Genomic DNA, 14,742 nt, shown 5'->3' with positions numbered 1-14,742 from the left:
TATAATTTCAATAGAACCCCATTATATTTCCACAGAAGCATGTTAGTCTGAGTCTTTTAAATTCTGTTGGTAAATCTCAGTATGAAGATTTGACATATTCCCCTAAAAATTTGCAGTGTAGCTTGCATTTTTAACCTCGTGGCTTTATGTTCAATAGGTCAAAGGATATCCTATTTGTCATTACTCTTTAATTACCATGGAACCTCTAATCCAGGCCACAAATTCCTCTCTGCCCATACTTCTTTTTTCTTCAGAATGCGTATCTAATAGCAACCAATGACTTTTCCTATTTTCTCACTTGGAATCTGTTTTGGGAGCTTGGAATTGCTATCTAACTGAATCAGTAACATCTGTGACTACGGGGCAGCTTGAGTGGGAATAGTTAGAGGGTTAGACAGATTTCCTGCATTTTAAGGTTCTTTTCCTCTGAAGAGATTGCTTTGGGACAATTACATTTAATGCCTATTTCTTTCTTCCCCCCCCCCCCTCTAAGTTGGTTGGGTTTAAGAAGTAAAGTGACTTTAAGGAACCACACCAGCATTTTGAAAAGTTTCAGTTTCAAATACATGAAAAGAAAAGTCTGAAGGGATTCCTAGAGCTGTATTGCAGCTTGCAGGTATGGCTTTGATTTTCCTTTTGGCAGGCTTTTGCCATTCACTCTTTCATTGCCCTTCCAAGAAACACTGCTGGGTGCCTAAAGACAGACCACTATGTTTTTTACATTTGGCAAGAGAGATAATATGAATGCTACAGTTTGTGCTGTGGAAGATTAGAAGCAATATTTATTCCATACAGGACTTTCAAACTTCCTCAAGCTAATTTGAAATTCATTTTAGAAAATGTTTAAATAGTAATAATGTACTTTAAAAAACAGTGCATGCTGCAAATGTTGGGTGAATTAAAGCATGAACTTTTTTTTAAAAAAAATTATCAAATAGCTTGTGCTGCTTTCTCTATGTTCTGGAAAATAATACCCTATGCTAGAATATATCTATGAAAGTTCTGGCAAGGAATTCTTTAAGACTGAAGATTTTTATTGTTTAGATTTTTTTTCTTTTGGTGTCAGGTGACTTCATTGCTAGTTCAGTAGACAACAAAAGTATCATTATCCTGGTTTATGAGTCTGCTGATAAATTATTCATCCTGCTAATGAGAAATCTGATTTTTCATGCAAACTGTTGGCATTTTTAAAGACTTGCACCATTTAGGCAACATTTCTCTCACACCTGCATGCTTCAGGCAATCAGGTGTTTAAAATTACACACACAGCTTTCCCCAGCTCCCCAAGTGTGGTCTTAACAATGGAGTCCTGTGGATATTTTGTCTATTTGTATGTGTGTGTGAATTTTCCTTCTAAACTAATTAGTGTAAGGGAAAGGGGGAAATCTAACAGGACTTTGTTAATTAGCAGCAGGAATCACATACCATGGCTTATATTACTTTACAGTGACAAGGTCCAGGTGCATTTTTATCTTGGTGTTATGTGAATGTTAGGATTTAAGGCCTTTTGTTTTTCCCCTTCTGCTATGGGCTTGATATTACTTGAGGAAGAGTCTGTATCAGAAAATCTTGAAGTAAATGAAGCTGTTGCTGGAGCTAAGAGCTAAATGGATTGAAAGGACCGATTATGTTTATATTACATGTTCTCCTGTGGAAAAAAAGATCAAGCTGCCTAGCTAGTAGGGAAAGGTCAATAGAGCTAGTGAAACAACTGATTCAGTGTCTTAATTCTAAAGGAAATGAGCCCTTTGGAGATGAGAAGGATTTTCTGATCTAGTTCAGTGAAAGGCATGTAATGAAGAAAACAAGCTTCTCCTATAATGCCGGAGAATAAAGCAGAAAACCAGAAGGATTGGGGGTTGAAAGGAAAACAAGATTTGCAGTTATTTCTGCCTTTTAAAATTTGCAGATGCTATAGATAAGATGTTGGAGATTACTGTTTACTATTTGTATTTTCATAGAACCTATGAGCCCCAATTATAGACCAAGTTTCATTGCGCTAGGTGTTAGACAGAAAAAACGACAGTCTCTGCTCCCAAAGACCTTACAATCTTAATATAAGACAATAGCAGATAAATATAGACAGAACAGAAAAACAATATGTGATGATATTGATTGGCACAATAGACAGCATTCTCAGCACACTAACAGTCTGTTGTCAAGCTTGTTTGTTTTTTTGGTAGGAATTACACAAAGGACAGTTTTAAGGAGGATAATAAGGAATCTTTGTGGAATGTTATGGAGCGCTCCTGCCAAGCATGTGCAGATGTATGGAAGAAATCATAAAGATGTTTGAAAATTTAACAGGGAGTGATGGAAGCTGGTAATATGGACTTGAATGGATATGGGAGTCAACCATTCACTAGTGAATGAGAAACAAGTAGTTAATGTTATGTGTTTAGTGTTAAATTATTCTCCTTGTATCTCTTTCACACTGCAATTTAAAAAAAATCAGCCACTTATTAAAAATAAGATGATTCCTGGTGCATATGTCATTCCCAAGTGGCAAAGAGTTTGTCCATTAAAGTTCCAACCCCAGAGTGAATCAGAGACCTGAAAAGCTCCCAGCATTGGGTCCAGGAAAAAAGGGGAACTGGTACATCAAAGGAGCTCCCTCACCCTGCCCCAAGCCACTTCCTCATATAGCAGGTCTCCTTCATGAGTGGAATTGAGACTATAACAAATTTTTATGCTGTTAGTTATGGAGAGTGTATTTTATAAGATTTAAAAAAATTTAAAACATGGCTCACTTTTTTGAATGTTAAGATTTATTGCTTTGAGGACTACTCGGCATGTGTTGCACAAACTACTTATGGCACTAATAAGTCAGTGTGTTACCAAGATGTTTAGCCATTATAATTGCAGCCACATGTTGTCCTTTTTACAAATAGTCCAGACTTAATTGCCTTATTTTTCAGAAGGATTTATGTGGGCCTGTTTAATTCAAAATTAGTACATGCACAAATGAAGTGCAAACTATTTTCCAGCACTGGACCTTGAAATGCTCAGGAGACTAGAGCTATAGCAACATGTTCCAAAACAGATACAACAAGCAACTAGTCAAGTTTGTAATATATAATATATGAAAAATAGTCTTTGCTGGTTTAAAAAAAAAAAAAAGCAAAAAATAAATTAAACTGTAAATTGAACTAAACTAACCTCCTATTAAATCAAACTAAATTGTTCAAATATCTGCATATTTAATGAAATACTATTTTATAAATGTTGTAAGTTAAAATGTAAGTTAATGTGTGTATTACAGACTACAAAATGTGCAAATATGTAAGGTTGAAAAGATACGTACACACCAGTATTGTTGGTGGATAGTGTATGGGTAGCAACACACTGCAGTGAAAAGCAAGTGCACACTGCTGTAAAATGATTTAGCAGCTCCGTACTACCAGAGCCTTTCACTGTGGTGATGAAAGGCAGTGGGGAAACCTCCCCCTCCCAGATCCTTTCTCCATTGCTGGGGGCTTTTCCAGCAGCGGGAAGGCAGTGGGACGTTACACTGCTATAAATATCAATGTAGAAAGGGAGGCATGGCTGGGGTTAGTAGAGAACCATGTAGGGGATGCTCTTGGGTATGTATCCACACTGCAGAAGTGTTTTTACTCGCTTAGGATGTGCTTCACTCTCCACGTTGCTGTTCATGCCTCTGTTAGGGGGGCTAGGTACACATGTACTCTGTGCTGCTGAAAGAAGTGAGCTGTATGGATGTACCTTGAGGCATTTTAGTGTGTTTTCACAAGGTAAATTATTGTAAGAACTTACAGTCGTACTGGATCAGACTGAGGATACAGCTCGCCCAATCTCCTGTCTTCCAACGGTGGGCAATGCCGAGACATTTAAAGGGAATGAATAGAAAAGTGCAATAATCAAGCAATCCGTCCCCCGTTGTCCAGTCTCAGCATCTAGTAGTCAGAAACTTAGGGTCATAGTTGGACCTATCCTCCATAAACGTATTTTTCTTTTTTTTAACCCAGTTATATGCTTCGCCTTCCCAACAGCCACAGTAATGAGTTCCACAGGCTGACTGTGTTATGTGGACTAGTGCTTCCTTTTGTTTGTTTAACCTTTTTGCCTATTAATTTCATTGGGTGATCACTTGTTCATTATTTGATTTCTCTATTATATCCCCCCCTTAGCTGACCCTTTCCCAGACTGAACAGTCTGTCTTTTTAATTTCTCCATATATGCAAGCTGTTCCTTTCCTTTAACTGTTTTTGTCATCCTTTTCTGTACCTTTTCCCATTTTAACCTGTCTTTTTTGAGATGGGATGACCAGAGCAGCACACAGAATTCAAGTTGTGGGTGTACCATGGATTTACATAATGACATATTTTCTGTCTTATCTATCCCTTTCCTAATGGTTTCTAGCACTCAGCTTTTTTGACTGCTACTGTACATCAAACAGATGTTTTCAGAGAACTATCCACAGTGATTTCAAGATCTCTTTCTTGAGCAGCAACAACTAATTTTGACCCTGGCATTTTGTATATATACAAGGAATTATGGTTTCCAAAGTGCATTATTTTGCATTCATCAACATTGAATTTCATCTGCCATTTTCTTGCCCAATAATGCAGTTTAGTGAAATTCCTTTGGAACTTTTCACTCTCCTCTTAATTAAGTCCAATATTAAATTATTTTATATCATCTGCAAACTTTGACACCTCACTGTTTATTCCTTTTTCCAGATCATTATGAATATGTAGAACAGCACTGGTTCCAGTACAGTTTTATGGAAGAAACCACTATTTACCTCTATCCTGAAAAATAGCCGTTTTCCCTACCCGTTGCTTCCTGACTTTTAACCAGGTACTGATTCATGAGGGACCTTCTCTCTTATTCCATGACTGCTTACTTTGTTTAAGAACCTTTGATGAGGGTCTTATGAAAGTCCAAGAACTCTGTTGACTGGATCACCTTTGTTCAAATGTTCATTGACTCCCTTGAGGAATTCTAAAAGACTGTTGGACTATGTCTACACTGGCGGCTTCTTGCGCAAGAACATCTTGTGCAAGGGTTCTTGTGCAAGAAGTCTTGTGCAAGAAAACGTCCACACTGCCATGTGCGAGCTGTGCTTTTGTGCAAGAGCGCCCATGGTAGTGTGGACGCTCTCTTGCGCAAGAAAGCTCTGATGGCCATTTTAGCCATAGGGCTTTCTTGTGCAAGAAATCCCTGCAGAGTAGCCACACTGCCCTCTTGCGCAAGAGCTTATGCGCAAGAGAGTTTACACCTGTTAAAAAAGAGCGTAGCTCTTGTGCAAGAAGCCCTCTCTTACTACGCCATACTGTAAATTTCCTTGCGCAAGAGCAGGCAGACAGTGTGGACGCTCTGCGGATTCTTGCGCAAGAACGGCCATACTTGTGCAAGAAGCTGCGAGTGTAGACATAGCCCCGAGGTATGATTTCCCTTTTACAAAGGCCACAACAAATTATGTTCATTTATGTGTCTGGTCATTTTGTTCTTTACGATAGTTTCAAACAACTTGCTTGGTACTCAAGTTAGGCTTACCGTCCTGTAATTGCCAGGATCATATCTGGAGGGTTTATTTTTTAATTAATATCACATTAACTATGCTCCAGTCACCTGGAATGGATGCTGATTTAGATGATGCGTTCCATAGTTAGTAGATCTGCAATTTCAAATTTGAGTTCCTTCAGAACTCTGAGGTGCATACCATCTGGTCATGATGACTTACTACTGTTTAATTTATTGCTGTTCATAATAATCACTTTGAAGTTTGAAATTTACTTGACTTCACTGGGATTATTCACGTGCTTAAAATTAAGCATGTGCATAAATCATTGCAAGACTGGAATCTAAAACCCTAATCCTGAATATATTGGACGAAATCCTGGCTCCATTAAAGTTAATGGAAAAATTCCCATTGAATTAAATTGGGCCAGAATCTCATTGATTTACTATTGAAAGTGGTGCTTATTGTAGTGAGTAATCGCATTGATTTCAATGGGTATACTGCTAATCATTAAGGAAAGCCAGGAAAAAGCCTATGCAGCACTTACCTGATAAAAATAGGATCTAAGTGGGATTTAATCAGTGCATACGCTTGTTTTGTCCAGCTGTCTGGGGATGAATTTCACTCATGTGTTTTGCACAGACCTAAAATTTCCTCTGTCAAATAGAAAAATAATTTTCTTCAGTAGTGACTTCTTAATGGAAGCATGTACAGCTGAAATAAAGGGACACTATCAACTTTGAGGGCCTCTTTTTAAAAAAACAACAACAAAAAACCAAACCTGGCAATTCAAAACACACGTTAAATATAACCTCCTTATAAGCTTGTATGTGTGTATGATGGATCTTGGTATGAACTAGAAAACAGGCTTTTGTAAATAAAATATATGAACACAGAAAACAAGCCTTGTTAAGCCACCACAGCTTTGAGATGTAATTGTTGTTTGAAAATAATTTTTCTTTGAAATTACCAGTGAGCCAATTTTGAAGTTCTGAATTGCTCATATAATTACCCAACTTATATGTGCAAAAATGGCTTTGAATGTGCCAAAACTTGCCTGGTGCAAAATTGCAGGCTTGAATTTCAGTCTCAGTTGAGACTGTACCAAAATGATGCAGCTTAGAAGGTGTCAGCCATTTCCTTCTGTTTAGGACTTCAGTCCAATAATTCATGCCTTTGTAACTTCAAGACTGCATTGCTATCATGCTCACTTTCTGATGCTGCATATAGAAGCTTGAACTGGTTTAGAATAGGGGTGGGCAATAAAACAGCAGCAGTTCACCAGGCTTAGCCCCTGACAGGCCACTACTGCTATATTTACCTGCTCCTGTGAAGGTATGGGCCATTGTAGCTCCCATTGACTGTAGATCATTATTCCTGGCCAATGAGAGCTGCAGGAAGTGGCATGGACCGAAACACCTTTTACTGCGGCCTCCATTGGTTGGGAACAGCAATCCGTGGCCAACGGGAGCTACAATCACCTGTACCTGCAGAGGCACAGGTAAATATAGTAGTTGCAGCTTGCCATGGTTCTGGCCCATGAGCTGATATTTGCCCCCCATGGTTTACAATATGGTGACTCATTTATTGATGGAGGTGGGTACTAATGAGTCTCAAGTATCAGAGGGGTAGCCATGTTAGTCTGGATCTGCATGCATCTGATGAAGTGGGTCTTTACCCATGAAAGCTTATGCTCCAATACATCGTTAGTCTATAAGGTGCCACAGGACTCCTTGTCACTAATGAGTATGTAACATCAATGCTCCTTACTCTGCACTAGCTATGTATTGTTCCAAGAGTAGTGCTAGGTAGTATTATGATATGTGAAGACCCATATCTGAGAGAGCCAGTTACAATGGTTATGATCCGCTGGACCATTCCTGCTGGCAGTTCCAATATCTGAACACTCAGAAAATGATAGTGGCATGTTCTCAGTAGAATGTCTAACATTTCTCCAGTGGCTCACAAAGAGCCAGATGTTACTGATCTTTGAGGCACAACAAAAGGTGTCTTGTCAAGCTTTGGGTCTGCCCCCTCAGTTATTTTGGGGTAAGGATATGAACATTTATTTAGAGAACATTTTTAGAGTGGTGTGAGTTTTAGTATGTTAATCAAATAAAGGATGGCTAAGGCCATTAGCACAATTTTTATGGTATCCTCTTGTAACTCTGTCTTCAAATTACTTGACCCACACAATGGGGTCAGCAATATTTAGGAATAGAACCATGGAGGCTTAAGTCTTAGACTTATGCTAAAAGCTTAGCACTTACCTAGGATTTTTCAGCACTTTACAAAAATGCTTGCTCATTATTAGCCCCACTTTGTATGGAGGCAGATGAAAGAGATGGACTGTTTGGAATGTACTCAGAATGAAGATGGGAATGAAAGTGTAGACTTCTTAGGGCTGTCTACATGGGGAAACTCTGAAGTTAAATCAAATTAATGAAAAGATGTGAATTACAACTTGATAGTTAACCTGCATTAAACTCCTATGTGGATACACTCATTTGGCACTGAAGTGGTCTGTTTGATTTAGTTTTGTTAATTAAGGCATACTAAATTAAGGCCACTTCCGTTCAGAATGAGAATTTCCACACAGGACTTTTAACACAGTTTAATTAAGCCAGTTGTAATTCACATCATTTAGTTTATTTGGATTAACTTTAGAGAATATTATTGTGTAAACAAGAAACAATGGGGTTTAAATTGCAGCAAGGGAGGTTTAGGTTGCACATTAGGAAAAACTTCCTAACTGTCAGGGTAGTTAAACACTGGAATAAGTTGCCTTGGGAGATTGTGGAATCTCCATTGTTGGAGATATTTAAGAGCAGATTAGATAAACATCTATCAGGGATGGTCTAGATGGTGCTTGGTGCTGTCATGGGGGCAGGAGACTGGACTTGATGACCTCTTGATGTTCTTTCCAGTTCTAATATTCTATGACAAAGTGCACGTATAAGGAACTTTTTGAAAATTTGCATATTTTTGGAATCAAGAATCTATTCCCACTGTTGTGTGGGTATCTTTTGCTTCTGAGCTAAAGAGCTCATGATTTCTCTTACTTTATTGTTAGCTACTACTTCTCTTCATCATCTCTTTCTTCTCCCTATAGAGCAACTTTAGCCTCTTTGAACTCCAGGGAAATGATTGTCATCTGAGCGCTTGTCAGATGACCTAGGAAACTATGGTGCTGTAATACCAGTGACAACTGTGAACTATTCAACTGTAAGCAGTTGAGCAAGTGGGTAATAATGGAGCAAGAAGCCACCACAGTAGCATGAGAGGAAATGGGTCACTTTTAAAAATTTGAATATAAAATAGGAAGAAAAATATCTTTTTAATTTCTGAAAATCTGGAAGGGATTTCAAGCCTCTCTTGAGCAAAAAGGCTTCAGTAACTGCAGAAATTACTTTCATCCATTGAATTTCTTTGTCTTATGAAAGGAGCTAGCCAGGCCCCAAAGATGGAAGCTGTGAGCAATTTTCTCAAGTTGTATATTTTAATATTTCTGGTGTGTCTAAACATGAGGAAGTGGTAAAACTTGTCTCAGTAAATAAAGATATCAGTGTTGAAAGGGGACAGGTAAGGTATGTGGCTGATAGAGAATTACATTTTAATGTCCCCAAAGAGAAGAACATCTGTAAAATTGAGGTGGTTTTAAATGAACCACTCACACAAAGAGCTAGGAAACATTATACCTCAATTTCCTTCTAATGGGAATCCAAATTCATCATAATGCTGTGGACTTCTGACCAGTTGCTTCTGTTCATTTGAAATGTAGATCAGCTTGGCCAAAGCCCATTAGCAATTAACTTAAGGAGGTTCTTCTGCTGAGAAGGCTCATCTTCTGTGGATGGAACTGAAGTAAACAGAGAGAACAGCCTAGACTGCTACATTAATCAGCATTCCCCTATTTCAAACATGTCAGATTATTCTGATAATAGTGATATTGTGATTTGTTGATGCTTTACTCTTTTTTTTACTGTGCCATCTGTTTAGTAAAGCTCTTTCACAATAGCCATCTTCACTGATCTAATGTTCACTGCATAATTTCCACACCTGCTATACACCAATCCTGTGGTCTCATCTTTTTTCTCTTTAACTAGCCCTGCACCCCATACAGGGATGGGGAAGTATTGAGATATTGGATCTCCCCAAGTGTTGCTCAGATGATGAGACAATGAAGTTAACTAGACCTTTCTGGTTTCCAAGAAATTTCCAGCAATATATTTACATTTTTCTGACTTACAACTCTTTCTTAAAGACCATGCACAGTGTTGGATTATTTGAATGTTTCTTTTATATACACTTTTCATTTTAAAGTGCTTGGAAACTGAAGATAGAAACAAGATCTTGTTTCTGTAAATGGTGTTGGTGTCATGCTAGAGGTTTGCATACATCTTAAGACAATGCTAAAGCAACAAATAGCATGTCACAGAGCAGCATTGAAAGGGCAGAAAAACATTTCCGTTAAAAGCATTTGTGGAAAATCATGCCAGTCTAGACGCAGCCTAGAAGTTCTTGAGACTCTTGGTATAACTAAGCAAGAGGACAGACCTATCCCGACCTTCAAGTCCTATGCTGATAAACTAAGTACTGTTAGGATCATGTCTTCTGAGATCTCACTTCCTACTTTTGCCCAGATTGCAGAGGATGCTAAAATCTGTGTAAGTGGAAATGTACCCTAGGTTCTGAAAAACACAGAAGAAAGGGAAGGTGATGAATTTTAAAACACTCTATATTTACAGTCCTTTTTTAGGGGATGGGGGAGCTTCTTTTTATTTAACATATTATTTAAAATGAATTCGCTGTATGAAGAGAGAGTTATACTGTGGGGTGCTTTTCCAGCTTGGTTCTGTATCTTCCAGATTTCCTCATGCAAAAACAGTAATTCTGTGGAGCAGAGTTAATGTGGATGGGGCTTTGGACCATAGAACAAGTGCAGAGTTCTCCAGAGACAGGGGAATCTTGCCAGCATCTCAAGTAGTTTTATTGATATAAGAAATTGTTTATGAACAAAATATTTTTGAAGAATCATTCAGTTCTGAACACAGACAAAAAATGTAGGCAAACAGCGTGCGGCCTCTTGTAGAAAACTAACAAAGAAAATAAATAAGAGTAACACACTTGATCTTCTTGAATTTTGAAGCTGGTGAAGGGTTAACACTTCCTATAAAAATGTATAACTGTAGAACTAAAGAGTAGAAAGAACAGGATCAGAAAGACCCAGAACAAATCTTCTCACTGGTGTGAATAATTTCATTTTGAAATTCTGTAGGATGCAGTATTTGTTTGTCTGACTTGGACTATTATGTAAAGACTAGCCAATTAACCCACCGTAAGATGGGATTTTCAGGTCTCTCCTCCACGTCGGTCTTCTCTCCTGAGCCTCCGGTCTCTCACTCTCTCTCTTTCTTCCTCCTCCTACTGCCTTCCCCTCTCTCTCAGCTCTTCTCCACCTTCTGCCTCTCTCTCTCTTTATCTTCTCCCCCTCCTGCCTCTCACTCTGTGTTTTTCTTCTCCTCCTCCTGCTGCGTGTCTCTCTCTCGTTCGCTGTCCTCTGCCTCCTCCATTCTCCTCTCTGTCTCCTCCACGTCCTCTGTGTCTGCTCTGCTTTCTTCCTTTTGAATCCGGCGCCCTTTCCTGACATCAGAGACGCACTCTCGTACAGGCCCCGCCCCCTGGCTGTTCCCTCTGTGCAGTACTGTTGCCTCCTGCCGTGGTGCTCAGCTGACTTCTGCACTGCTCATCCGGGCCGCTGCGCAGGAGCAAGAGGATGCTGCATGGGGAGCGCGGGGCCCAAACGGCCACTTGCTCCCATGCGGCGGCCTCGCTGAGTGGCGCAGAAGTCAGCCAAGCACCATGGCGGAAGGCAACAGCGTTGCCCAGAGGGAACAGCCAGTGTTTCAGCATTACAGAGTCACAGACATTGGGCTACTATATATGATTAGGGCTAATGGAAAATTTTCTATCAAAACTCTTGACTAGCGATTCCCAGGATGGAGTCATAGAGGGACATAGTGGTTCATCATGGGAGCTGGAGGAGAAGAGAATGGGAGCAGGAGACACCCAAACAAACATTTCCATAGGCTCTGCAAGTGGCATTTCCAAATTGAAATGTTGAGTGTTTTTTATTTTCTACTAAAAATTGAAATTTTATATAAGGGGAAATTTCTTATATTTCAATAAACTTTAAAAACTGTATTAAAGTAGCACCTCAATCACCTCCTCAGGTTCTGGATTCCATGTATTAGATACTGTACAAACATAAGTGCCAATCTAGAAACTCGTATAGACGTTCATTTATTACACATGAATGGTCCCATGGAAGCCCATGGGACTACTTATGAAAAGTTATTTACATGCCTATATCTGTACAGACTCTAGGCGTTTGTATCCAGAATGCCTACAGACAGTCTAAATTACAAGTTCATATAAATTATTGGCCAATCAAAAGATCTTGTTGCAATAATTACAATGAGATTTGTTTGAATTAAATGTACAACTTAATGCCTGTCATCTAGGATCAAAGGAAGTGCATACTCTAAAGATCAACTGTGAATATTTCCTGGAGATGCGAGTTAGATATTAACACCTCAGCTCCCTCCTCCCCATTCCCTGACACAGATTATGTCCCCATCCAGGTGCAGATCAGAGATAAAAAGAGTCAATTTCCATTACAGGTGAGAGCAAATAACAGATTTTGACAATCATTTGGAAAAATCAATAAGATGCAGCCATCTGTGTGTCTGTGCCATATTGAATTATTGATCTTAACTTGGGTGCATGTCTGGGCCTTTGGTAGAATGTCACCGGCTTCACCCTCCCTGGCATGATACACACTTTGAAGTGTCCTAATGGGTCTGTGTGATGTATATAAACTGGGGCAATTCTAATAATGGTTTGAGATGAATTATTTCACTAACTGGATCTTTGGGGAAAGGGTAAATGCTTTGGCTCAAATATTCACCGCTGCAAATTTTGAAAAAGCTGCTGGAGGAGAAGGTAAAAGTGGAGGAGGAGAAGGAGGAGTCACTCACCCAAAAGCCATATTATCTGGAGGAATGAGCACTGGGTAGGAGCACTGATAGGACTGGGCTGTAGGAACATATCTCCTATTGCTGGACTTGTGTGGCTAACAAATGGAGATTGTGTGGCCTGTTGTTCATAAGACCACCTTCCTTCTCCCTCTCAAATTGCCTTCCACCCTCAAGTAAGCAATGGACTATAGGTGAAATCCATATCCCATTGAATTCAACGGCAAAAATGTCACTGTTTTCAACAGGGCCAGGATTTCACATGCTCTTCTGAAATGAACAATCTTGCCAGTGTGCACTCTGAGAAGTCCCCTTTAGAAGAAGATAATTGTGAAGGTGGAAGTTGACCAGACTGAAGCAGTACTTTGATTCCTCTAGCTTCCTTGAATCCTATGATGCAAACCCGCACTTACTTACTTTGCTGATCACAGGAAGAGATCAGATGTTCATTAGTGTTATTTAGTAGTAGGCTCCAGCGCAATAGGCCAAGGTAGGGTAAGGTAGAGGGAAGGCCCTACTCAGCACTCCCAGAAGGGTCAGGGCTGCAGGTGGAAGGGTCGAGGCTAGGGGTAGACAGCCCCCAGTGCTGTATAGAGTGCACCGCACCCCTCCCAGATCCCCACTAGCTCTCAGAGATGCCTGGAGTGCACCTCACAGTATTCTGGCTGTGATTGAAAGGGCCCTGGGCTACTGAAGAAGTGGCAGTGGTGGCTGGAGGTCCTATACCCCTTTGGATCACTGGGCCCCAGGGCAACTGCCTCCTTTGCTCCCCTCCCCCTTGATGGGCCTGGCTTCAGCTGAGATCCAGAGTGCCATTCTGCCAGGCATGATACAAACCCATTGTAAGAGACAGTTCCCAAGCTGTTTAGAGTCTAAATTGGCCAGATAGACAAATGGGAGACAAGGAAACAACAGCAAAGGAAGGAGAAATGACTTGCTTGAGATCACACCATGGCTCAGAGACAGAACAGAGAGTACAATTCAACCTTCCAGACTCTCAACTGAATGCCCTATCCAGTGGACTACTGCTTTGCTAATTTTAGATCATCCAGCAGTCTTCAATATTTTGATAAGGCGATAAAGTTGACTCCTTTTTAGTGCATGACCAGGGTTCATTAGGCTGTGCATTGTTTCTGAAGTTCCTTTGCTCTTGAACTTGTTCTCACTGGCTGTTCGTCAGTGCCTGTGCCAATTTATTGTTATGGTGTTGTGTATTTCTGATTTCCTTTCCTTACTGTTCAGGCTTTTCAGTTATTGAGTGGTGTTAGTTGGAGAGTGTTTGGGACAATGTTGAAAGTGATTTCATGGTCAATTGTATATTAGTTGTTTAATTTTGTTTAACAGAGGCCATGTATTATGGGAAGAATATAAAAATGGCCATGCTGAATCAAACCAATGGTCCACGTAGCCCTTCCAACTGTTGCCGGAGCAGAGGGAATGAACAGAACAGGGTAACTACTGAGTGATCCATCCCCTGTCATTAAGCTTCTGAGAATTGGCAGGTTAAGGACATCTACAGCATGAAGTTGCATCCTTGATCATCTTGGCTAATAGCCACTGATGGACTCATTCACCATGAAGTTATCTAACTCTTGTGTACCTAGTTATAATTTTGGCTTACATAACTTCCCTTGGCAATGAGTTCCACAGGCTGACTATGCGTTTTGTGAAACAGTACTTTTTGTTTGTTTTAAATCTGGTGATGGGTCCCCCAAAATGACTTGCAATTTGTACATTTCTGGATATACATGTGTCATCGTGCAGAAGTGTTTGCAAGAGGATCAATGGAGTTTTCTTTGTTTGTCGAAAGAAAATATTTGGATTCCCATGAGGATAAAGGGAGCCATCCCAAATACACAACCACGAACTGCTTTTATGTCCATTCTCATCTTGGAGAATGATATTTATTCTCTCCCCATTTACAGTGGCAGCTCTAGATGCTGAAGATGAAGACACTCCAGAAAACAAATTAGTGTTCAGCATTGCCAGATACCCACTAATGGGGTATATATTACACTTCTAGAGAACCATACTAAGACATCTTTTACTTGGCAGGACTTATACACCATGAAGATCACTTGTCAGCCACCCAATATCACTCATTCTAGAGACAGAACTGTGAGGTGAAGCATGGATCTAGACTGCTCTTAGTCAGAAGTACTGTACCTGCATGTACAGCAAGCTTGCCAGTTGCCAAATGCTGTATTAATCTTTCATGGA

The 14,742-nt window shown here is 39.9% G+C and overlaps 1 long non-coding RNA gene across 12 annotated transcripts in view; it reads left to right on the top strand.

Annotated features, from left to right (window-relative positions):
* Positions 1-300: 300 nt before the first annotated feature.
* LOC102454831 (uncharacterized) overlaps positions 301-14,742 on the top strand; it is a 29,887-nt gene continuing 15,445 nt past the window's right edge. For 6 of the 12 annotated variants that reach the window (XR_012905890.1, XR_012905887.1, XR_012905882.1 and 3 more), the window contains exons 1-2: positions 301-616; positions 4,701-4,821. This is a non-coding gene — a long non-coding RNA (uncharacterized LOC102454831). The remainder of the gene's footprint in view (positions 617-4,700; positions 4,822-14,742) is intronic. The other 6 variants (XR_001368901.3, XR_332670.4, XR_012905886.1 and 3 more) reach the window with 3 other exon arrangements.

This window comes from Pelodiscus sinensis, chromosome 9, assembly GCF_049634645.1.
Source record: "Pelodiscus sinensis isolate JC-2024 chromosome 9, ASM4963464v1, whole genome shotgun sequence".
Taxonomy (NCBI): Eukaryota; Metazoa; Chordata; order Testudines; family Trionychidae; genus Pelodiscus; species Pelodiscus sinensis.
This window is presented reverse-complemented; position numbering and strand designations above follow the sequence as displayed.